The 27,967-nt window shown below is 39.5% G+C and overlaps 1 long non-coding RNA gene across 1 annotated transcript; it reads left to right on the forward strand.

Annotated features, from left to right (window-relative positions):
- On the forward strand, positions 1–27,685 carry LOC124272309. The gene is made up of 3 exons (XR_006897298.1): positions 1–77; positions 26,761–26,964; positions 27,615–27,685. It is a non-coding gene; the product is annotated as an uncharacterized LOC124272309 (long non-coding RNA).
- Positions 27,686–27,967: the final 282 nt, after the last annotated feature.

Genomic DNA, 27,967 nt, shown 5'->3' on the forward strand with positions numbered 1-27,967 from the left:
CGCCTGTGATATGACCACATTTTCACTCTTGAATTTTAGGCGTTCGGTACTGGAAGTGTGACTAAAGTTGCAGTCAGGTGAATATCATTATCATTAACGTTTTTGCTGTTGCCACTGCACTTTTATTACCTTTGAATTTTGTCCTACAGTTCTATTTTGTACTGAAAGCCACCTCCTCGTGGTGGGTGCTGGGTCACGCTAGGAGTTCTTCAAAACCCCGTTGTGGACCCGGGGGCATAGTGGTCAACAGCACCCCATTGCTGGTTCTAGGACCGAATTGGTCGACCTGTTTGCCGTGGGTTGTGGCCCTGTGTCGGTGGAGGACGGGAGTGTGGTTGTTGAGGGCACTGGAACCAGGACCAATTGTTCCTGTTGCCCAACACACCACTTTGCCCCTTACTTCACCTAGACGGGTGGTTGAATAGGCCCGGTTCAACCAATCGGCTGGTCACGCCAGGCTCTGTGCATTCTATTTCATATTGCACAAATCTTATTTCTCTAAATGATGTTGTCTAGGGTACTGGTCAAATTAATTCACTGAATTTGTATTGATTTAAACATTTGAGAATGTTTAATTTGCGTAAAGTCGTATGCCCAGAAGGCGGTGGCTCATGGGCCAATCTGGTGATATGGACCTCTGAATTCTGAATTTCTCAGGACATTTCTGGGTCGAACCAGCCTAGCATTTCGTCTTTCACATTTCTTAGCTATTCACGTCTGTATTTCTGGGGTATATCACCCTTGTAGCCCTGGTGTTGCAGGATGGTTTCCACTGCAACATCGTCCATGTTGACACTTGATGGCGGGTTGGGAGCAGGGTTCTTCTGAGGATGAAGAAGTACCTCAGTCTGGTGATTTCTGGCCAAAATACTTGGTTATTGCAGCTGCGGACGGAAGTCCTTTCAAACTTTACCCTTTTGCCGTCTCCAAAGGCATCTGCGGAGAGGTTCAAAATGTCACTCGCCTCAGAGGTGGTTCACTTTTAGTGAAATGTGTTCGGAGGCAACAATCTGTATATCTGCTGGGTCTACGGCAGTTTGTTAACACACATTGAACTCCTGTAGAGGCATCGTCAGAGATTGGTCACGCTCTTTGTCTGATATGTCAGAAGAAGAGAGTGCAGTTGAATCAAAGGATCACTGCTGTCAAACGCTTTACAAGGAAACAAGATTCAGGCACTGTGAACACAAACACTTATCTGTTTACTTTTGGAATGACGACTCTTCCAAAATCAATCAAAGCTGGCTACTGCAACATCGGAGTGGAGGTATATGTACCAAATCCACTCCGTTGTTTTCAGTGTCAAAAATTTGGACATGGTGCTAAGTCCTGCCTTTGCAAAACAAAATGTTCCCGTTGCAGTGGGGCTCATGAGAGCACTGACTGCACAAATGACATGAAGTGTGCCAACTGCAATGGTAAACATATGGCATCATCAAAATCTTGCCCATCTTTCGAAATTGAGTCCACAATAATGAAACTCAAATGCACAAAAAACATTTCGTATTTTGATGCAAAGAAATTAGCTCAGTCAAACCCGAATACATCTCTTACCTAATCAGCTGCAGTTTCTTCTCCTACTCAAGTATTGGTTACCAAACCTGTAACAGTTTCCACATCCTACCAAACGGATATATACTCATGCCAATAATGGTTGTCAACCCCCTCCTCACCCCAACCCCACACACACCTCACACCCCCACCCCACAATAACCCCTCACCAATTAAAAAATTGAAGGGGGTGACAACCATTATTGGCATGAGTATATCTTGGGTACATGACAAGCAGAAAATACTTGAGGAAATCAGAAAACAATCGTTACCGGGTTACATCTCTTCAGCTTCTCAAACTGAAGAATCCAGTATAGAGCCAAGAACTGATACCGTATCCTCACAAGCAATTACGAAGAATGATGCTCACCGTACTGCTAAAGAAAAGAAACAAATGAGGAGAAAGACGAAGGCTCTTCAATATTTGGAAAATCTTCACCTTCAGCAACACCTGTTGTGGTTTACAATCTGTTTGAATCACTAGACATGGAGATCACTCCTTCACAAACAGCTTGTAGAAGTGGCACTTCTCTGCGCTCTCGATCTCCAATTGAACCCCTATGAGCAGATCTGTTAATTTAATACAATGGAATTGTAGAGGACTAATTAGGAATAATAATAATAATGCATTTGTTTAAGCGCCTAATGTCCAACCAGTGCTGCTCAGTGGCGCTGCACAGAGAAAGTGGAGAAACTAGTAGGTAGCTAGTATAGTTGGCTCCTAAATGCTTCCAGGAAAATACTGATCTCAGTTCAACTGGCAGAGAGTTCCACAAAGCTGGTGCATCAGCACTGAAAGCTTTGTCTCCCATGCATGTTTTTGTAGCTGGCATTTTCAGGCTGCCTCTTTTCTCAGACCTCATGACACGAGTTGGACGATAAATTTCAATGATGTCTTTGAGGAACAATTTTTCTGATCTACAATTGTTATCACAATATTTCAAACCATCGGCTTTTAGTTTACAGAAGACATATCTAAAAGATGATGATAAACTTGATATTCGTCAGTACCATTCATGTCATTCGTTTTCACCTCCAGAAAATAAAGCTACAGGTGGCGCTGCTATTTTGGTGAGGCAGGGTGTCATCCATGGCCTTGTCCCTCTAAAATGCAAACTTCAAGCTGTGGCAGTTCGTTTGTCTTTGCACATAGCTGTTACTCTTTGCTCCTTGTATATTTCTCCATCTTCTCCCCTTCAGCAGTCTGATCTTCAGAATCTGTTTGACCAGCTCCCTAGACCCTGTATCATCATGGGCGAGAAGTATTAATGCCAATGCTAGGGGGGGAAATCCTTGAAGACTTCATTGGAGATAATAATGTATGCATATTTAATAATGGCTCAGCCACATATTTGCATCCCGGTACGGGTACATATTCTGAACTTGATTTATCGCTCTCAGATCCAAATATATATAATGAGTTTGAATGGTCGGTCCACGATGACGTTTGGGTAAGCGACTATTTCCCAACAATTCTCTCTGCAATAAATCCGACTGATGAGCCGCCTGCAATGAGGTGGAATTTTAATAAGACTAACTGGCCTTTATTTAAGACACTTTGTACTGACGAATTAAAATCTGTCTATTTTGTCAATGATATGGATCCTATTCAGTTATTCTCGGATAAACTGAATCAAATAGCTGATGAAACTATTCCTAAGTCCTCTCCGACACCACACATTCGTAAAAAATGGTGTACCAGTGATTGCAAAAAGGCCAGGAAGTGTAGGAAGAAGGCAGAGAAATACTTTCGCCGTCATCCTACAGTTCACAATTTAAATAATGTTAAAATATATAGTGCCAAGGATCGACGTACTTATAAGCAACATAGGCGACAGTCTTGGAAGAACTTTGTATCAAAAATCAATTCACGTACACTTATGACGAAAGTGTGGATAATGATACAGAGAATCAAGGGTAAAGGTACCAAATCTAGTGTTCATCACCTGAAGGATAATAATTAATATACCTAATAAATCTGACATTACAAATAAGTTGAGTGAAATTTTAGCTGCACATTCTTCATCATCAAATTATTATCCTCAATTTCAGAAATATAAAAATCAACAAGAAAAAATGAAATTTAATTTTAATTCTGACAATGGTGAAGACTACAATGAAGTGTTTTCACTACATGAGCTTAATACTGCCTTCGTTAAAATTTCCATTGTAAATAACCAACATGCTGTATCAATCTTTTTCGACCTGGAAAAAGCTTACGATACAACATGGAAGCATGGTATTTTAATCGCTTTACATGACTTTGGTTTGAGAGGTCGTTTACCTCATTTTATATCTCAGTTTTTAACTGACAGGTAATTTCAAGTCCGAGTGGTCTCAACCCTGCCTGATCATTACAATCAGGAGTGAGTGAGTGAGTGAGTGAGTTAATATTTATCGTCACATCGGCAATATTTCAGCCATATCGTGACGAGAACATTATATCATTTTATTAAAGATGAATAAAGTTAGAAATTAAAGAACCTGTTGACGAAGAACAGTAAAACTACTAGTGTATCACAGATATCCATTTAAAACTAGCAATTAAATCTAAAGTATTGGAACTATAAATGACAATACAATATAAAAACAGGATGTAGATTGCTAACGACTGAACGTAGATCACCATACTAGTGATGGGGACTTACAGTAAATTTGCTTCCTGCATGGACCCTAGCTGGATTTACACCATCCCTTCAACTGTCAGCAAGTTTAGACAATTAAGCCATATTCTACGCTTAAAAATAATGGTATGTTTAAAGTTACTTTGAATGTTTTGGGACTTACGTACCCCCACAGGAGGACAATAATTTTACAATGCTTCAACCCCCAGTGAGGATACAGCCACTAACAATCTGAGGTGCTCAACTAAACTACCAATTTTAAAATATTTATCTATTTACAATTCATTCAACAAATCTAATTCTTTTAAAAATGCAATAATTAAATGAGAACTGATATTATTAAAAAGATCCTTCATCTTCCTGATTTGAAATAGTTATCCCTTGTGATGGAATATTCAATACAGTCAAGCAGGACATGCTTGACCGTGATTCCTTCATCACAAACACAGCAAAAATAACTTGGTTTCCGCAATGCGGAAACCTGGTGGAAAGTGGACTGAAACTTAAGTTTCCACCTAGAATCCAGTGAGTTTCCATTCTTTTACATGGAGTTTCCGCAATAACGGAAACTTACAATTACCCACTTTCTAAGGGTTTCCGCATGGTTTCCGTTACCCACACTCCAACAGGTTTCCGCAAGGTATCCGTTACCCACACTCCGACAAGTTTCCGTTGAGTTTCCATTAACTTTGAATCCATCAGGTTTCCGCAAGGTTTCAGTTATTAATAAGACTCCAACAGGTTTCCGCATAGTTTCAGTTACCAACAATCCGACATAGTTTCCGCATAGTTTCAGTTACCAACAATCCGACATAGTTTCCGCATAGTTTCAGTTACCAACCAGCTACATAGTTTCCGCATAGTTTCAGTTACCGGTTTCAATTTCAGGTTCACAGGTTTTCATATGCGCTTCAAAGAGCCAAATTTAACCATTCTTTTTTATTCATATCATAAACTCTTGTTAAAAACAATATAAGCAATTTGTTATTATCATGAAATTTACTTAAAGAAAAACAGAATATATAATAAGATTCATTGTTTTATTTTCTCAACATGAATATGAATTAGCATTTAAGGCAAATAAAGGTCATACATATAACTAGTAATATAGCACTAAAAAAACAGAGCAAAACATTTTGCCATAACTCAATCCAGTTTAAGAAATCATATATCATTTATAACAAAGTGGTAATTTTTCATCAGTTAAACTTTCATTCACTTATTATCTTGAAATAGCATATTAGATATGAAATTTATTTCAAAAATCATGCTAATGGTGAAAAATAACAATAACATACAACTTAACACTGTAATAAAACATAGCTGCATCGGACATTTATTTGCATGCCTTGGCACTCAGCCGCACACTCTATGTCACAACTATCGCCAAACATCCACTATGATATACATCATACAATAACACAACATACAGCCTACAATACAAAAATAAAATAAAATAAAAATTACATTATGAAATTGAAAATAAATTCAATTATATTGCAAGAGTTGGTCAGTTAGCCCAATAAGGGGCATCCCTGTGCGGAGATCCCTCCTGTTGGTTGGATGCGTCATCCTCGTCCTCACGTTGGCCATGACGAGAGCAGTAGGTGTAGATTCTTTCCAAGTTCAGTGTCGTCGTGTATGCCCTAAGCTTGCTGGACTCCCAGACAAAGGAGACGGAATGCAACTAATTGACGTCATCTTCGTCACTCACGACTGGTGATGTCATGTCTATGGTGAGTGTTGTCGCTACCTTTTCTTTCGTCTATCTGGCCAATCGATAGATGCAAGTCTGTTTAGGCGTTGTGCAAGTTTCTGAAAATGGTAGGTAATAATGAATTACTAGATTATTTTGATAAATTACACAAACATCAATCAACAACAAACTGAAAATGCCAAGGATGATTTAAAATGAGTAATCCAAAAGTAAGTTTGAATAAAAGAGAATTGAACAATCACACTTTGCACTAGTTTTCTCAAAACTCTAATTATGCAATTCATCACACTTCATTGACCGAATGGAATATCTTATTTTCTTACAATCTATTCAAAATTTGCTCTGGAGTTACATGCTTCCCAGACCATAGGTAGTAATACGTTATATATATATCTGAACATTTATTGCATTTTCTATATAGTAATAATGGTACTAGTAATAGATTTTCATCAAATTGCTATATTCAATCTCTTACAGTTCGTATTGAGCCCATTTCTGGTGTCCCCCGCCGTGATGTTGCTGGAATATTGCTAAAAGCGGCGTAAAACCAAACTCAGTCAGTCAGTCGTATTGTTGAAGGCACAAGTATATTCACCCAGTAGTGACTGTATGTTTACACCATTTAGTCTTTGAGGTGTATTTCGAAGTTAATAATACAAGACATGAATGTTTACGGATGTCAACGTCTTTCTTATGTGAAAACACAATGTTTCGGAGTGAATGCTTACACCTGACGAAAGGGTAAGCATTCACTCTGAAACATGTTTTGACAACAAAATAACTTTGTCTTACCTGACAGGGTCGTGGTACTGCGAGTTTTTCGCAGCCATTTCCAGGTAGCGAGTTCTCTCTTCCAGTGCTTTGAGGGAAACTGAGGCGGCTATGAAAATGGCGTCTCGCAAAGACTCACGGGAAAAACACTTTGTTGTTGTTTTTCAATCTAAATCTAACATTACAGTTCGACAATATCTTTCCGCGTTATACAACAAAATAAACATACACTATACACCTACAATGTCAGCTGTGTGTTTTATAATGATTTAGGTAGTCTCGCGTGGACGTGATCCGGTCGCCATTGTTTTATTTGTTTACATTGCCGACATCAAAGGGGACCGTGAAAGGTGGAAATGAGCAGATTGAATGTGAGTACCCAAAGTGACAACAGTGGGCTGTTATGGGCTTAAGGGTCTTTTCATCGCATTATGGGCACTAATTGCTCCTCCTCAGTGTCAAACATCAACATGTAGGCCTAGAGATAATTAACAGTGAATAAATCTGAAAACATATTCACGTTACTTTAAAAGTCCTGATCGAGCTTCATGAGTCCTACTCATGAGAACTTGTGTTAGTGGCAAATAGGTGATTTTTCAAAACCCTGTCAGGAGTAGGCAATATACGAAAATATTTCTGCTGGACGTAAACTTCATCATGTAAGTAATTTACCTATTGAGCTCAAAACATGCAAGTGTATTAGACATGCTTATATCATGTTCATTCTTTTCAGTTCTACACCTAGATCTACGTATACTATTCCCATGTATTATAAGTTTACTTATTACTAGTTTATATGTAATGTCAGCTCAATATATCTGAGTGAGTGAGTTTAGTATTACACCGCACTCAGCAACATTCCAGCTATATGGCGGTATTTATCCAATTATACCAGTTCATCTATTTTAGTGCAAACATATTTTATTCAAAACAAATTGAACCAGGATTGGTAAACAAGCTGCAATGGCTTATTTGAATACCTCTCCATTCCAGTGATACACGAACAAAACAAATAATAAATAGTATGCAGCATGATAGGAAAGCAAGCAACTCATCTATTTTATCATTTTCTAACCATTAAAACAATTATTACATATACTTTACACTCATAGCTTTGTGTAATAATTTGTGTAATCAATTATTCAACCTCTTAACCTTACAATGCATTGACACAAGTCACGTATAACATTTCTAAAAGAATCATTTTTTTCAATTTACAGATACGTATTGTGGATCCACTGACTTGTTGGACATTGACAAGAGGCTTGGCTTGGTAATCATTTATAGTTACACCATACCATGCTCCTAATTTCATTAAAGGAAATCTTAAAACAATATTTTTTATTCATCAGCATTTAGTCAAAGACAAGTAAACACTAAAACGATACATAGAATAAATTTCTTTATCTTTGTGAAAAATATAATCACTCAAAATGTAACAGTGCGTGGATTCCAGTGTAATTATAAGTTGATATGTTTTTCAGTTCCAAGAAAAAGACCAGTTTTCTGTCCGCACTGCCAGTCGTTTGTTTCAAGGAAACAAGGAATCCGTCTGGAATGGACGGCAGTTTCTCTTCAGGTTAGTCGTCAAAGATACTTCATAGGTTTCACATAACGACTTCAGTTTGATCTGTCCCTTTGTTATCCATCATATATCAATAACGAATATATTTAATTATTGTATATCAGATATGTAACTGTAACTGAAAGTGAATAAGTTGTGTTACACATTTTACAGATTTTACATTAAAGTAATGGTCACATTAAAAAATAGTATTTTATGTTATTATATTGCTGTGAATGTTTCCTTAGAGTTTTTGATAAAACTAAGAAATACCCACGATTTTTCATTCATGGGAAATGTTAGGTTTTGTATGCTTTTCTCAGTTGAGTTGGTCATTTCAATTTGAAATGAATAAGATCACATATATAATCAGGTGTTACATTCAGTGTTTAAACATGATTCGTATCTATTTAAAATATGTATGTACCGTCTTACCTATGCTTAGATTTCAATTGGCGATTTGGTAGTAGATGTTACCTTGAATATGAGTACAGTAACAGTTATAAATATTACCACAATTTGCTTCAGAATACTGGGTTGGCTACTATTTTCTGGTACCTATCAATCAAATAAGTGACATGTCCAATGGAAGATACAATATACATGTATACTACAGATCTTTCCTTTGTGATTGTGAAAAAAAAATCTTTTGGGTACATCTACAAATGAGTCGTTCTAATTTTATAATTTCATTGTGATCAGATGTACCACTGTGCATGTTTTTGAATATGTATACATGAGTTACTTTAGCTGTTTTTGTAGTTTTACTAAGCATTGTATGTATTGTATTTGTAGGATGATGCAGAGTCTGTGTGGGACGATGAGCATGGCAACGATGTTGTGCTAGACATCAACCAGGACTCTTCATATTCACCCACAGATCTTAAGTAGAGCATACACAATCTGTTTGCGGTTGTGGACTGGTTCAAGCCTTGTTGTAATCAACTTGGTTATATTTTCCCTTTCTCTGTGTGGCAAAACAAATGTCTCATCTCAGGCTCTGCTCCATATGTACCAGATCAGAGGATGGCTGTCTGCTCAGTATGAGTGCAATAGAAGCTTCATGATTGTCAGCAAGTTGCCAAGTCTTTACTATGTGAGATTGTTAGTGTGTATATGTTAAGATACATTGAGGCAGCTTCAAATGTACATTTCATGTATATGGGCCCATGACCTTTCATACAATAAACATTTGAATTTGAAATCTGTGTAATAAATACCACAGCAAGTATGTTATGCCTGCACTAGTAGACAACATTTCATCATATGCATAAAATGTTGTAGGGTTTTGACATATTTGTATTTGCATATTCATACAGAAGTTGTGTTCTCCAATGCTGAAGATTCCCTCTTGATGTGGCTTCTCATACATACATACATACATACATACATACATACATACATACATACATACATACATACATACATACATACATACATACATACATACATACATGTACATACATACATACATACATACATACATACATACATACATACATACATACATACATACATACATACATACATACATACACACACACATACACACACACACACACACACACACATACACACATACATCCAAACATACATTCATTGTTTGGTTCTGTTGAAATGTGAGCTATTCAAAATAATGAATCAGATGAATCATATGCGTGACTGTGTTACTGTGTTTGTTGTTTTTCGTGTACAATGTAATAAATGGTACATTCACAAGTTATGCAGAATGGTAGTGAGTTACAAAGTCACATCGGCAGCCATATCGTGACTAGGAAAGTCGTAAATCTAAATTTGTAAATGTGTACATGAAATAAAACAAACTTATATACTTACCTGTCTCTGAAGGACAGTAAAATAACTAGTCTATCACAAATGTACACTAAAAACTGGCATGTAACCATAAACACTTTAACGGTACAGTATAAAAATGGGCTATAGATTGCAAACACCTGAAGGTTGATCAACATACTAGGGACTACGGGAACGTACAGTACTTTTGCTTCCTGCATGGACCCTAGCTGTATTCTGTATATAGAAATTATCTTGCAAATGTAACAGTAAGTAAATATTGTCCCCCAATGGAACAGCACAAAGCTAAGTTTGCCATTTCATCTAAGCTGAAACCAACGGAAACCTAGCGGAAACCTACATTACCCAGTATCCAATAGGTTTCCGCAATAACGGAAACTAAGTCATTTTGCTATGAATGTTTCAGCAAACTGAAACTAAATGGAAACGCATAATGATAGTTTCAGTTGAAACTTGACGGAAACCTAGATTTGTTAGTTTCAGTTTTGTAAACTATGCGGAAACTCGCATTGTCTGTTTCCGCATACTGAAACCTAGCGGAAACCTACATTACCCAGTATCCATTAGGTTTCCGCAAGAACGGAAACTAAGTTATTTTTGCTGTGAAAGGATGCAAAACGGAGGATCCTCACCTTTTAACAGGTATTCATGAGTATATCTAGTATGGCCAATGCGACATCGTCGTATGATGACCTCTTCAAATCTGGACTGACAACCCAAGTTGGTATAACGAACATAAAGTTTTACTGCATGTAATTTATTAAGTCCCACTTGAGTGTCCCACTTCTTCTGCATCAGATCGCAGATGTAACATCTGATGACGGCTTTATAATCAGAGTATGGAATAAGAAGTGGTGTCACAGATTTGTTAAGTGCCACCTTGGTAGCAAGATCAGCCATTGTATTCCCAGAAATGACAACATGGCTGGGTAACCAACAAAAGACGATGTCGTATTGGCCAGTAGCAAGCTCATTATATAATTCAATAATTTCTATTAAAACTGGATGTTTACAAGACGGATTTTTTTATAGCCTGAAGGCAAGAAAGAGAGTCAGAAAAGATTATATATTGTTTATGTTAAGGGTGTCTTCGAATATATTTAAGAGCTGTTAATATGACGTTAGCGTCTGCTGTAAAAGTAGAGCTGTTTTCCGGTATTCTAGAAGATATTGTTCCGGATCCAATGACAGTGGCACAAGCCACCGCGCCACCATCCTTGGACCCATCTGTAAATAAGAATCTATATGCATTATATTTACTTTTTAGTAGATTATATTCTTGTTTATATTGTAATTCATTAGTTACGGATTTTTGTTAAACGTTGTCAGTGTTAGGTCAACTTGTGGCCTCACTAATTGCCAAGGAGGAGAAGAAAGAAGACGGGAAGGGGATATATTTTCTAGCTCAGTGCCAGCAGCGGAAAGGAAAGGTTTGACTCTTAGTCCTAGAGGTGGAACAAGAGAAGACTTTTTAGTGTACAGATCGTCATAAAGAGGATTGAAAACACAGTCAAATGCAGGATTAGACTCGTTAGAATAGAGTTTTGTTATATACTGTAAGGATAATTTTATACGACGTTGGTTAAGTGATGGCTCATCAGCCTCAACATAGAGACTATCAACAGGAGAAGTTCTAAAAGACCCAAGACAAAGTCTTAGGCCTTGGTGGTGAATAGAATCTAAAAGTTTTAGGTTGCTTTTGCAGGCCCCACCATATACGATAGCGCCATAATCAAGTTTGGAGCGGACTAGTGATGTATATAGGTGTAGGAGGGTAGTATGATCCCCTCCCCACTTTGAATTAGAAACTACTTTCAATAAATCCAGTACCTTCAGGCATTTATTTTAAAGGGATGGGAGTCGAAAATTAGACCCAAGAACTTGGCCTCCTTGACAACTTTGATTGGAGTGCCATTTAAATTTAGTTCTGGGTCCTTATGTGGCTTACATTTTCTACAGAAGTGTATAAAATTAGTTTTTTACTTAGAAAATTTAAAGCCGTTTTCACGACACCATTTATTTATTTTGTTTAAACACAATTGCAGCTGCCGTTCAATTAGATGCATATTTTTACCACGACAAGAAATATTAAAATCATCCACAAACAGCGACCCATCGATTGAATCATTTAAAACCTTGGACAAACTATTTATCTTGATACTAAAACGTGTGACAGACACAGATCCTGATTGTAATGATCAAACAAGGTAGAACCCACGCGAACCTGAAATTGCCTGTCAGTTAAAAACTTGGATATGAATTGAGGCAAACGGCCTCGCAATCGGAAATCGTGTAAATCATTTATAATCCCATGTTTCCAAGTAGTGGCATATGCTTTTTCTAATCGAAAAAGATCGACACTGCATGTTGTTTTTTAATAATGGCATTTGTTACAAAGGATTCTAAACGCACTAAATGATCGATGGTACTTCTGTTTTATGGAAATCACATTGAATGTCTGTTATAAGGTTATTAGTTTCCAAGTACCAAACAAGTCGATTATTATCATGCGTTCCACGGCCTTGCAAACACAGCTAGTTAGTGAGCTCGGTCGATAATTCGAAGGATCAGCTGTATGGTCACGTCCAGGTTTAGGGATGGGAACAATAATAGCATCGCGCCATGAAGAAGGAAAATTTCCAAATGTCCAAATATCATCCAAAATGTTTAAGAGGGTCTCTAAACATGATTCCAGTAAGTGCTTCAGAAGCTGATAATGTATGTTATCAGCACCTGTAGCAGTATCGTGAGCCTGGTCAAGAGCAGTATGAAGCTCATGAATAGAAAATACATGTAGTTCATTGTAATCTTCCCAATTATCTGAATTGAAATTAATAGTTTCCTTTTCCTGTTGTTTTTTTATAATTTTGGAATTGAGGTAGATAAGTCCATGAAGAAGAGTGTTTGGCCACAGTTTCTCCAGGTTTATTTGCAATATCAAATTTACTAGTCAATAATTCGTCTCCATCTTTAAGATGCTTAATGCTAGATTTTTAACCCTTACCTTTTATTTTCTGGATCATATTCCATACTTTTGATTCGGCGTTCGTGAATATATTTTTGATACCTAATTTCGCCAGGATTGACGTTTACTTTACTTGAAGGTACGCCGTGCTTTAGCTTTTAAAATTTGTAATTTATTCCAATTATGGACCATAGGATGGCGACGGAAATAATTCTCAGCTTTCTTCCGTGCCTTCCTAGCCTGTTTGCACTCATTGTTGAACCATGGTGTTCGTATGTGTGGAATTGCAGAGGATTTGGGGATACACTCATCAGCAATGTTAATTAGTTCATCAGAGAAATCTTTTATAGGATCCGGACTTTCTATAAAATGTTCAGTTTTAAGTCTGTTACAACGCAGAGCTTGATACAAAGGCCAGTCAGCCTTTTTATTATTCCATCTTGAAGATGGGGTAATTTCAGATGGGTTCACGGATGTTAGAATTGTAGGAAAATGGTCACTTCCACAGAGGTCATCGTGAACTGACCATTCAAATTCAGTCAGTAGGTTTGAATCCATGAATGATAAATCAAGGGCCGAATACGTTCCAGTGCGAGGATGTAAATAGGTGTCGGAACCGTCATTGTATATGCATAAGTCATTATCTGAACCGAACTCTTCTAACAGTTTACCTTTAGCATTAGTAGTTGTACCACCCCAAAGTAGGCTGTGGCCATTTAAGTCCCCCATAATAATACAGGGATTTGGTAGTTGGTCATACAGAGTTTGAAGATCAGTCTTCTGAAGGCAGTAAGATAGCTGATTTCTTCTTATAGTCTTAGAGCACTGCGCACACTGGACAGCCATGGTTAGTGTTGTGAATGTTGTATGTTGGGAAGCAGGTTATATACCATATTGTCAATTGAAGTGAGTTCATTAGTTAAGACCACAAGTTGACCTCACACTGACTAAGTTTAAGAAAGCAGAACATAATGAATTACAATATAAACAAGAATCTAATCAATTAAAAAAATAAATATAATACATACAAATCCTTATTTAAAGATGGATCCAAGGATGGTGGCGCAGATGCTTGTGCCACTGTCATTGGATCCAAAACAATATCTTCTCGACTACCAAATACAAACAATAAATATAAACAATACATCATCTTTTCCGATTCTCTTTCTTGTTTTGTAGACATCCACTTTTAATAGAAATTATTGAATTGTATTGTGAGCTTGCTACTGGCCAATGCGACGTCGTCTTTTGTTTGCTACCCAGCCACGTTGGCATTTCTGGGAATACAATGGCTGATCTTGCTGCCAAGGCAGCACTCAACAAATCTGTGACACCACTTCTTATTCCATACTCTGATTACAAAGCAAGCATTAGAACTTACATCCGTGATCTGATGCAGAAGAAGTGGGATGCCCAAGTAGGTATTAACAAATTACATGAAATAAAACCTTATATTGGTTACACCTACTTGGGTTGTCAGTCCAGATTTGAGGAGGTCATTATGCGACGATGTCGCATTGGCCATACGCGTTATACTCACAAATACCTATTAAAGATGAAGATCCTCCGTTTTGTATCCCTTGTGATGAGAGAACCACGGTCAAGCATGCTTGACTGTGTTGAATTCTCCATCATAAGGGATAAATATTTCAATGTAAAAACAATGAAGGATCTTTTACAAATGTTAATTATCATTTAATTATTGTTTTTAAAAGAAATTGATTTGTTTGATGATTTCTGATTAATGTGTTTTGTACATAGACATATTTTAAAGATTGGTAATTTAGATTAGTAACTTACATTGTTAGTGGCTGTACCCTCAAAGGGGGTTAAAGTACTATAAAATTATTGTCCTCCTGAGAGAAGTGCGTAAGTCCCAAAACTTTCAAAGTAAAATGTAAATTTACCATATTTTAAACGTAGTATCTTTTGTTCTTTTAACTGCCGGCTACATTTTCCTACAATCGCCAGCAGCTGAAGGAATGGTGTCAATCCAGCTAGGGTCCATGCACGTAGCAAAAGTAATGTAAGTCCCCAAGGTTCCAAGTATGGTGATCTACTTTCAGTTGTTGGCGATCTATAGCCCGTGTTTTATACTGTATTGTCCTCTTTAATTGAAATGTTTTAGCTTTGCTCGCTAGTTTTATTCATATCTGTTATTCTATAGTCATTTTACTGTCCATCGTCGACAGGTTTTAATCTTCAAAACGTTTTCTCTTTATATTGTATAAATTGTTTTCGTCACGATATGGCTGAGATATTGCCGATGTGACTTTAAATATTAACTCACTCACTCACTCATTAGTTAAAACACTGAGTCGACAACAACAAAACGGATCCCATACGGATTAGTCAAGACATTGAGTCTCATGTTCAAATTCCATTGAAAATAACAAAACAACAAACTAAACACTATTCATACTATTTTACTACGTAATTTATTAAATTATTATTTATTAAATTTTATTTTATTTTCGGCCCTTTTTCGGCCTTTTTAACTTTTAATTTCGGCCCATTTGACGTTTAGCCTTGGCCCTTTTTACTTTTTTTTTCGGCCATTTTGTCCTTCGGCCCTTTTTACTACAACCCCTCAGTTAAGCCCGTTGTCTTTAGGATAGCTCGAAGGTCTGTCCGAAGGTGCGTTGGCCGGAAACAAAGCGGATCTGATCGAAACCCTCATGCAATCGTCGCCTTTGTTTTCGACTTTGAACATGGCTTGTTTTTTCTTGTAATATGGTGTCAAGTCTAGGTACGATCCGCCTTTGAACGGCATGTAGTTCGCTAATTCTAGATAGACCGCGTCGATCCTGTCCACAACCCCAACGGAAACCATGTGCATGTAGCATTCCAGGGATTCTCGTATTTTTTGCAATGAGGTGTCGATGGATGCATCGATGAATTCAGATTGAGTCGCAACTTCTTCTTTGCCGCTGAAATACGTCTGTACGTGATCCGTGGCGCCGTCTGTCTGCTCTTTGTCCAGAGACATTTTCACTGTGATTTGAAATTTGAGGCTTCCCAGGTCGTTCAGTTCCCTGTTGACTTTGGCGGTGACCAGCGGTTTGATGTCGTCGACGTCCATGTTTTTGTCGACGTCCATCCACCAGCCTCTCAGATACTTACCTATGGCGTGCTTCGTCTGTGCGAACAGTAGTTGGACGGGTTTGTGTTCCTCCAGCAGTTCGATGAGCTCGACTGTGTTCATACGTGAATAACCTCTGAGCCCTCGTTCCTTCACTAGGAGTATCACCGTGCGAGGTTGTTCGTCGACGGGTTCCATGTCGAGTAATCTCAACAGCTGAGGTTTCCTCAAGCCGGAGTAACCGATCACTCCACGTTCTTTAGCAATTGCTTTCAGTTTTCGAACAGTAATCATTATTGCTATATCAATGTGTGAAAACTTTATATCCAGATGCGAAGTCAAATCTCTAATAGGTTCGATTTTTGCTATATTCAGATGTGAAGTTAAATCTCTAATAGGTTTGCGTTATAGTCAGGTGCAAAGTCAAATCTCTAATTGGTTGTTCGCTACATGGTTGAAAAATGGGAGGTAACTCCGTCAGCCTTCTCTTTGACAAGTTTTGAAAATGAAGCGCGCGTAAAATCAAATTTTTATTCTAAGAAGTCGGTTGCGCTCGTTGAGATAGCCTCTTTTTGTCAAGTAGATGAGATGGCCTCTTACCACGTCCGCGCCATGGGCTTTGCAATCAACGTGCCACTGATTCTTTGCCTGCACATGCGGAGGATGTTGCTGCCGTTGTCACGGTGGTTGTGGTTCTACTTCCGGTGACAATGCCACGATGCCTGTTTCGTACTGCAGCGTGACTCGACTCGTGTTATTGACAATTCGGATCAAGCCCAACTTTTGAAGATTTAGTTATTGTAGCCCATCAGTCTGTTCACCCTCAGTCGCATGTCACTCGGAGCCATGTAGAATCCCGCACCGAACACGTTGTCGACTTCCAGCACATTTTCATAGCATTCGATGACATTCGGCAGATCGACCGGAGACGCGATGACATCTTCGACGTTGATCACGAACTGTTTCTGCGCATCGTCAGCCATCCCTTTACCCACGATGCTGAAACGCGTTTGCGTCTGCACACCCAGCACGGCCCACACGTACGTTCGAATCGAATCGTTCAACAGTATGGTACCCACGTGAGAAAACCCCTTCGACGTATCCATTATAAACATTTTCCAATCGTCTACAGGTCCCTGCTGAAACTTCCAAACTTTCAACTTCTCACTGGTTTCTACAAGGGGCATATTGTGAACGATGGGAACACCAAAACTGTGATTCACTCCAGGCAAACGCCAATCGACCGTCTTCGGACTTAGTTCGAATTCATCGCAAATGCGTTCAAGTAGAGCACGTCTATCGTAAGGATTGTTTACTGCGTTCCACACCTTGTCCTGCAGAATCGGTAGCTGATTTCTTTGAGGATACGTCTGATCTGGTAGTAAATATGAAAAAGAACACAGACTGACTCAAGCGGATCCACGGCGAGTGTCGTTCAACGTCACACCACACTCCCCTGCCAGAATTGCATTGGGTTCGAAACCAAAGCGTGTACCGTTTTTCACATTCGTGACAGAAAGCCTGTACTTTTAAATACATCGATAAAACGAGCTCGAAAGTGGGAACCATCCGCATCCACCACAATACTTGGTTGCATGAGATCGGTAGCACTTATATTATGACTTTTAAAATAAAACACTCCCGATTTGTACAATGAATTGATATATTAATTTTAGTATACATATCTACTTCAATATGTACGTCACGCTTCCGGGAATAACGAGCGGCGAATCTGTTCAACTGCTTCGACATCGATAACACATCTGGTCAGTTTGAAAGTCGCTACGGCGCGATATCACCTAATATCCGCGATGGACCAACAATAACAGGCTGTTCGTCAATAACGCCCGCAACCAAATAACGGATGGCTACTAAAGCGTGTGCTTGCTCAACGACAAATCTTCAAACGCCGGGGAGCTGAACTCAAATGAACGACTCGAACGGCAGGATCGTGTTAGCGAGCATCGGAGAAAAGACTTTGAGACTCAGTTGGCCGTTGGCGAAAATGCTCAGGTTTATGTCAAACGAAACACAACCGAAAGCCACCATGTACCCGACCTCGTTCAGTACAGCCAACTGTGCATTCATCTTGATCAGCTGAGCACGACCGACAATGTTCAAGGTGAATGACCTTCCACACTGCTGAGAGCCGTGCTGGTGAAAACGGAAAAGTATGACACATAACCGAATAGTTTTCGTCGTGGCCATAGAAGAAATTAATCTGATGCGACATCATGGAATTGAAAATATCAGTTCTAGATATCAAACACGATCCCGTAAGTAAAGGATATCTCAGCGCGACGCTGCACATACGACAATGACAGAGTCTCAAGGTCCAGGAACACTCGTTTTAAAATGCGTCAAAAGCGACTGGAATCTCAACATCACACTCGACTCTCCCCACGTTTTCACTGACAACAAAAATCACTATCTGACGAAAGTCGTGAACAAATGAAAGCTAATCGTGGTTTACGTGCCTACACAAAGACGCAGCGTGATCATCAGCACTTTGAGGCAAAGAGTAGCCCACATGCTGTCGAGTAAACCCAGGACGCAAAACGTGAGATTGCAGATGGTGTCAGAATTCGACAGCATGGTAGACGTCTTGGAAAATCTGCCTGCGAAATCCACGCTGTACATCCAAGTCTACCTTGGTGAACTGCCGTCAGCGCGTGACATCATCGAAATCGTGGAAGGGATCAAACTCCGCTGGGCCAAACAAAAACAATACCAAGTTTGCTCCGTTTACGCGCAGGCGAACGTTAACGACTGCACCAGTCTGCAGGGAGTCACCTTGACCGTGGAAGACAGGATATCCTCACCCAAATTTTCCTATTCGACAACATACATCTCATGGGTTTGAAGTGCACATCCGAGAAATAATCTGATAACCAATTGAAAACCATTTCGTAATGTTATATTAAATGATGAACCATCGTCCCAACATAACGCTAGCCAATCTCGGGGACACGAGCGGATTCGATCTGCCCGGCAAGGAAAACACCTTGTATGTCCTGCACTTAAAAAGCTATGTATGCGAGCGGATGACACTAGCAGACTTCAAACAACCGACTGGTTGATCGACATGATGCTCACCTCACCCCACATATCTTTTAAAAACAATGGTTATGCCTCAAAAATTACGAACAACGGGATCCTTGTCAACGTCTTTCACTCCAGAGTTTGATATACAAGTTTTACGAATACCAGGTCACACGGGCAACATGTTAGCTTCAAACGACGTGGCTTCATATTTTACGGTTCGACATACCCAATTACCAACCGGATTTTTTCGATTCAAATTTGGCTTTCAAAGCAGACACCACGCTCGTAATAGAAGTCTATCTCGCAGACGCTGTATGGAGGTCAGAACGACAACTTTTGGCTGGGTTGACAATACACTGGTTCGACAGACACAATCACCAATGGTGTCGTATCATCATAAGACAAGGATCGACACCGATAGTGAGCCTCGTGTCTCGAATATTTACGTGTACGATAATCTAAACCTTATCGGCCTCAAATATATCAATCGGAAATTAACGGAAAACCAATTAAATATTATGTTATAAAAAATCTCATATATACAGGATGGGACTGTATCCAGTTGTCGACGAAGTAGCAAAAACACTGGAAACCGTAGACAGGTTTCGTTTGCAACAGTTATGCGACATCAGACAACAACTAGAACGTGAATGCGATACACGATCAGCATTACAGAAAAAATATCACAGGGCTGTCAATTCCGTGGACGGTATTGACACCATTTTGATGGCAACCAGCATGGGATTAGGCACAACAGGTGTCGGGTTGTTATCCACAGTCGTGGCCGCAACCGTTGTGCTAGGCATCGAAATAACAGCCGGAGTGGCAGGGTTGATGGGATTGGCCCTTAAGTTTGTATCTCGCAGACTGCAACATAAAGTATTGAAACACGACGAAATTAGAAGTTACACACGAAAGACGTGCATATTTCCACCATGCTCACCAACTCTAAAATATCAGAGGAAGAGTTTCGTTTGGTGCTATCAGAAATCGCCAAGTACAACAGAATAAAGCAAGAGATTCGAAGCAAGACTCGTAAAAGTACTGTCATCAGCGAAGACGAGAAAGAAAAGTTTATAGAACAAGGGAGGCAAGATGCCCTACAAGACCTTCATTATGAAAACCAAACAAATGATAGAAGGAGATTCACAATAAACTGTTTCGCTGAAATCAACATAACGTAGCCATCTCACCTGTCTCGCTCGCTCAATATAGACTAGGAAAATCGAATGCCGAGACCAACTGTCAGCTTGGGGTCAGTTTGCGTGTCGTGCAGCCGCGCAACTGTGCGATTAGTGAGTTCGTATCCCGTCTGGCCTCTATGATTTCATTACAACTCTCAAAACTGTCGATAAGGTTATCTAGAACAGGGCGACTCTTGTCGAGAGTACTCAGTTGGATGCAATCCTACAAGGGAGGAAGCCTTGCGAATCGCAGTCTATCTATTTCTTTCTCCCTCTTTGGGGTTGTGACCACAGCGGACATTTTGCTAAAACTTTTCAGCCTCGCTACTTTATAACAAGTACGGCAATACGTTGAATAGTTAGCCTTTCTACAGACAGACCCCATGCTCACTAAAAGTGAATATTTCATAAACTATTCGATCGATTGTCGTGAAATTTTGCATGCACCTCCGGTAGTAGTAAACACAATAGCGGGCGGGATTAGGCCTCCAAAGGCCTTAATTGGTACAATTAAGGCCTTTGGAGGAGACGTCCTGTTCGCTATGTACTATACTACTGAAGTATTATATAAGTCTCCACGGTTCCCAGACCTAACTTTGGTTGCTGTGATCTATGTTGTATTGTTGACTAACAATGTAGCATTTTAAAATGATGTCAGACTAGTTTAATTATAATCTGTAATAGTCAAGTCGTTATACTGTCCTTCGTTGACAACTTAAAAAGAATTATATGAATATATATATTCTCAGTATATGAGTTCTTGTCCTCATGATATGGCTGAAATAATGCCGATGCGACGTATTTTTTTAACTCACTCACTCTGAACAATGATTATTGGCAATTAGATCAATTAGATCAAAGATCCAATGCCCTGACTAGAAAACGTGTTGTACCTTCTCTTCCTCCCAATTTGTTCTCATCCATTTCCACTACCTTACTAACACCCCCAATTACAACATCCAGACCATCCAGAAGAGGGAGATATTACATCTCAGTACTGATTATACATGTTATATACAGTGTTCTCACACATGCTCAATATTTACCTTTAATGTCATGGAAGAAAGGTACAAATCATTATCAATGTGCCAAGTGAGGCTAACTGGCCTTCCCAGAAACATCTCTCAGGTTAACATTTTGTTGCAACGCTAAACATGACAAAATGTGTTCTTTCAGTCTTTTGCCTTGTGATGAAAACGTTACATCTATCACAGTTCAGTGTTGAGGCTAACAGGTAGTTTCCTTTCATCGAATCAAAGGTCTCTTCAGTCATTTCATATGGCACCAATTTGAATTACATTATACTATATGGCGTTTCATTTCAGTAAATAGGATCTCCAGTTAATTTCCTGAATGCCTCCAAAAGCTATCAACAACCGTATGCTTTAGACAACCTACACAAGTGAACCATATTGCTCCAATAGGACAATATTCCAACAAAGGTCGCAAAAGTGCCCATGGTCACTATTATGGGGATCTACGTTGGTTGCTGTCCGTCTACAGTCCATTCTTTTTATCGTATTGACTTTCATTATATATTGTACATGGGATGTCTTGCCGTCCTGTGCTGACACATTTTAACATGAGACTATATATATTATTTATGTATAACTTGTTTTAGTCACTGTGTTACTAAAAAAATAACTCTCCGTAGTAAAGTATCGGCAGACGCAGTAAAAAGATTAGCATACTCCGCCTATCTATCACGTCAACGCCGATATGTCACCAAATAAAGTCACGGGGAATATCACGTGAATTGTTCAAGAAAGGTATACACAGAATATCCACGTTCAATAAATGACCCTTGTATATTGAATTTTTGTCATTTTATCGTTACGTTCATTACGACTAGTCCCCTTGATCCCCAGTAAGGTGGTCAAACTTTATGTGGTTTATAGCATATCCCCCCATTTTACTGTCATTTTGCGGGGGTATTTTAAAATGGACCTTGTTTTCATCGCGTCCGTCCGTCCGTAAAATTTGCACATTTGTCTTTTCGAGCAGAACTCTAAAACCGTTTTCAATATTTCTTCACCAAACTTGGCAAACATACATGGATCTGGTGGTGTACTGGTGCCTTTTGGTAGTTTTGGAATTCTGAATTAAATATTTTTGGCGTTTCCATGGCAAAAAGGTCGACTTTGACTGAAATTTGTGGTTGTGCTCTTTTCCGGAGCAGAACTCTAAAACCGTTCAATATTTCATCACCAAACTTGGCACATAGATAGATCTGGTGGTGTACTTGTGCCTTTTGATAGTTTTGGAATTCTGAATAAAATATTTTTGGCGTTTCCATGGCAACAAGTTCGACTTAGACTGAAATTGGTGGTAGTGCTCTTTTCCGGAGCAGAACTCTAAAACTGTTCAATATTTCTTCACCAAACTTGGCACATAGATAGATCTGGTGGTGTAGTGGTGCCTTTTGGTTGTTTTGGAATTCTGAATAAAATATTTTTGGCATTTCCATGGCAACAAGTTTCACTTAGCCTGGAATTGGTGGTACGTGCAAATTTGTCTTTTCCGGAGCAGAACTCTAAAACCGTTCAATATTTCTTCACCAAACTTGGCACATAGATAGATCTGGTGGTGTACTGGTGCCTTTTGGTAGTTTTGGAATTCTGAATAAAATATTTTTGGCGTTTCCATGGCAACAATTTTCACTTAGCCTGAAATTGTGGTTGTGCTCTTTTCCGGAGCTGAACTCTAAAACTGTTCACTATTTCTTCACCAAACTTGGCACATAGATAGATCTGGTGGTGTACTGGTGCCTTTTGGTAGTTTTGGAATTCTGAATAAAATATTTTTGGCATTTCCATGCCAACAAGTTTGACATAGAATGAAATTGGTGACAGTGCTCCTTTCTGGAGCAGAACTTTCAAAACCTTTCAATACTCTCCTTCCACTTTTCTATATACACACATAAATATTTGACATAATCATAACTCGTAGACATAATCATGAAGAGTATTTTGCCATTGATGACTTTGTCTTCGGGGATATTGATGACTTTGTCTTCTTCATCTCTTTACCTAGACGGGTTGTAGACAGCTCGGTTCTAACAATCGGCTGGTCACGCTAGGCCCGGCCCTGTGCATAGTAAATAATTTTGCACATTCAAGTCATCATTGGGTCTTGGCCATTTCGATTTTTCCTAATTTACAAATTATTGATACATTGAATTGCCAAAGAGTCCAATGCCAGAAGTTGGTGGCTCATGGGCCAATCTGGTGATGCCGACCTCCCAAAAAAACATCATACTGATCCGTCTAATAAAAGACCAATATATTCAACGAGTTGTGTCTTGAGAAAAACCATGAAATGAATGATAAATAAAAGATTATCGTGGTATCTGAAACCTAATAACATAATCATAAATAGAAAATGCGGTTTCATAAAGTTCTATTAATCATTTAGTACTATTGGGTTACTGTGTTAAGAATGCTATTGTAACTTAACATTTTTCTTTGATCTGGAGAAGGCATACGATTCTACTTAAAGGATTTCAGTGATTTTGGTTTGAGAGGTCGTTTAACTCAACTAATATCACAGTCGTTTACAGGCAGGTAATTTTAAGTCTGAGTGAGTTCAACCCTGTCTGGCCATTACAATCAGGATCAGTGGTGTGAGCGAGTTTTCTAGTCACACCGGCAGTATTTCAGCCGTATAGTGACCAAAACAAGTTTTACAATCAGGATCAGAGTATGAGGCATCTGAATAATAGATAGAAAATAATATAATTGCAGTCGGGCTGTTGTAGTGCTCGTTTACAGTCAATGCATGTTAATCTGGCAAGTAGCCAGACTCATTTACATTTATATGTTGATCACGCTCAGTCCCGTTTTTAATGACACTGACATTGAGTGCGAGGTAAAACCAGTCGCTGAGTGACAACCGAGATACAGGCACGTGTAGCGGCAAGGTAGGAGTCATCATCATCATCATCATCATCATCATCATCATCATCATCATCAAAATCAGGTATGAATGCGTGAACGAAAAGAGGATACAATTTCTTAAAAATTCGTAGCATTTACCTGTCTACCTGCATAGATTATCTTAAACCCCAAGTGGAAAAGATCAGTAACATATATGTGTATACCTATACTGGGACTTTTTTAGAATTGTAATATCTATTTCTTTTTTTTTAACTTTTCTCTCATTTTGTATGCATAATAGATAAAAAGAGCAAGAATGTTTATGCCTTCAGTTGTTGTTGTTTTAAGGATATTGCTAAACGATATCATACTAACGTGCAAATTCTTAGGCAGAAATCTACTCGAAGGTGATATTCATCTTCTAAATCTACTTTACATACAGGACAATTTCTTTGAGATACATCAAGATTATTCTTTAAACATAAGAAACCAGCTCTAAATTTGACCAATACTTGATGACAGATACCCCTTTGGCTCACGAAATATCTTATATTCTGTATATAACTTATAACGTGAACTGGCACCCGTGAAGAGCCACCTCCTGGTAACGCTAAGAGTTCTTCAATCCCCCCGTGTGGACCCGGGTGCATATTTGGTCCACCATCCTGTTTGCCGTGGGTTGCGCCCCTGTGTCGATGGAGGACGGGATTCTGGTGGTTGGGGACACTTGTTCCAGGAATAGCGTTCTTTTGCCCCACACAACTTCGCCCCTTACTTCAAGTAGACGGGTGGTAGAATGGGCCCGGTTCTATCAATCGGCTGGTCATGCCAGGTCCTGTTCATGGATTTTATGTAATTGCATAAAATTTGATTTAGGAATTGTTTAAATTTTGGTCTTGGCGCCCCTGTTCATAGAACAGCATTTGACTATAATATATATTTATCATGAACTCGGTGTCTTATGCTCTAAAGTCGGTGGCTCAAGGGCCAATCTGGTTGAAAGTTAATATTTTAGCTTTTTCTGCTGGAGTATATCATCCGGGTATCCTTGGTGCTACAAGCAGGAAATCCAATTGGTATTAATATTGTCTTTACGATACTCCGTGGTGGGTGGGAGCTCGGGTGGTGAGCCATATTACCAACAAACATAGAATACCAAACCCCTTAAAAAACAAATGTCCACTGGAAAATGAAGATGGGCAACGACCTTTAACGTCTGTAGAACATTGGTCACGGTTTTTATTGATTGAGACAGTTGACAAAACATGTCTCAAATTGAACCCTTTTGCAATACCTAAGGGTGAGTGAGTGAGTTTGGTTTTACGCCGCTTTTAGCAATATTCCAGCAATATCACGGCGGGGGACACCAGAAATGGGCTTAACACATTGTACCCATGTGGGGAATCGAGCCTGGGTCTTCGGCGTGACGAGCTAACGCCTTTACCACTAGGCTACCCCACCGCCCCCAATACCTAAGGGTGTTCAAGGCATAGCTGGTGAGGTTAAAAACGTCAGACGATTAAGATCAGTTTTTGCTAATAGAATGCAACAGGAAGCAACAATCCACCAACCTCATGTCAATAGTTTCGTTTGTCGGTGTTCCTGATTCAGTTACAGCTCATAAAACACTCAATACCAGTACAGGAATTGTTCGAGACAGGGATCAGTTTTTTATTGATATGACTGAGGCTGAAATAGTGTTTGAGATGCGAGATCAAGGAGTTATGTATGATAAACGGTTCTCCACACGAAAGAACTCACAAACACAACCTAAATGCTACGAAATTGTTTCCTCTTTTCGTTCACGCATTCATACCTGATGATGATGATGATGATGACTCCTACCTTGCCGCTACACGTTGTATCTCGGTTGTTACTCAGCGACTGGTTTTACATCCCGGACGCTCTAACCACTATCGACCGCGTCATACCAAAATACGTTAAAATATGGCATTTGTTGGTCCCTGCCTGGCGCTCGGCATTAATGGGTACAACAAGGACTGGTCGGCTCGGAGTCAGTATAATGTGTCTGAGTGGGGTATTCTTGCTTCACTGCGGCTTGGTATCTCAGTGGGCTAGAACTATAAAACCAGCTTAAGTCTGGGCTAGTACAAGCAGCCGCACATACACATACACACGCATGCACGTCGTCATATGATCGAAATATTCTCAAGCACGACGTTAAACCCAAACTCAACTCACCTCACCTCACCTCACCTCACCTCACCTCACCTCACCTCACCTCACCTCACCTCACCTCACCTCACCTCACCTCACCTCACCTCACCTCACCTCACCTCACCTCACCTCACCTCACCTCACCTCACCTCACCTCACCTCACCTCACCTCACCCACCTCACCTCCACCTCACCTCACCCTCACCTCACCTCACCTCACCTCACCTCACCTCACCTCACCTCACCTCACCTCACCATTGTTGATATGTACCCACAAAATTGCAGCCTGCGATCATCTCTTAAGACCAGAATACAAACATGTTCAGTCAATGTCTCATTACTCTTGTCCGATTCGGATAAAACTTTTTCATTCACAAACTTTTGTTAAACAGTGACAAGTATGACAACGAACGAGACGAGTCATGGGTTTCCAATGGATGAGAGAACTAAAGACGATATACATGTGGACAAAGAGTCTGCAGATCAGAGGGCCAAATGGAATTCACGTATTGAATACATCCTCTCCCTTGTTGGCTTTTGTGTTGGATTCGGGAATTTGTGGAGGTTCCCGTACGTCTGTAACAGAAATGGCGGAGGTATCAGAAACAATCTCTTTCTGTAGTGATTAAGCACAGTATGTGGCTATGATTACACATTGCCATTTAGAAAGAGGTCAAATGTGAATATGTTATATTTGGGATTACACTTTCTTAGTAAAGTACAAATTCTAGTACTTTTGGGTTGAGTCGCATCTGCGATTCGAACCCACACCCTCAGAGTCAGGCACCTAGTCGCCAGCACAAAGTCAGCCGCCTGACCCGGTCAGCCGTCGCGACTTCCAGTATGTGGATCTGACATTGTTTGATCTGGCTGCGATACTGTTGATAGCAAGTTATATATATTTCCTTATTTTGTACATTTTGCCAGGGTTGTGTGGTAGCCGGCTGGTTCGAGCGTTTGCTCGTCACACCAAACACACAGGTTCTATTCCCACGATGTGTAAAGCCCAGTTCTGCTGCCCCCTATATATGTTGCAGGTATATAGATGTGTTAAAAGCGGCGTAAAACTATTCACTCAATCTATACCATAATATGTATGTATTTACGCTCAACGATATATATTTGAATTTGAATTTATTTGTTGTAAATTACTAAACGATAAGCGATTGAAACTGCCTTTGGATGTTACAAATTGCCTTCGAATATGTTCTGACACCCACGTTTGGTTGTTTGTTTTACTCCACAGGCGCCTTCCTGCTGCCGTTCCTACTCTGTATCTTAATCATTGGGTTCCCCGTGTTCTTCTTGGAAGCCTCACTGTCTCAGTTCTCCGGGAGGGCGACTCCTTGTGTGTGGAGTTTCTGTCCCTATATTCAAAGGTTGGTATGATGTTTATGGATACATTCATTCAAAATTATCGAAGGAAATCAGTTTAAATTATCGAGCAAAAGAGACCCGTGAAAATCCGGGTTAGAATATTGATCTTCAGTAACCCATGCTTGTCGTAGAGGCGACTAACGGGATCGGGTGGTCAGGCTCGCTGACTTGGTTGACACATGTCATCGGTTCCCAGTTTCGTAGATCGATGCTCATGCTGTT

Source organism: Haliotis rubra, unplaced genomic scaffold (assembly GCF_003918875.1).
Source record: "Haliotis rubra isolate DU_JTF1 unplaced genomic scaffold, ASM391887v1 Scf1683, whole genome shotgun sequence".
Lineage (NCBI taxonomy): Eukaryota > Metazoa > Mollusca > Gastropoda > Lepetellida > Haliotidae > Haliotis > Haliotis rubra.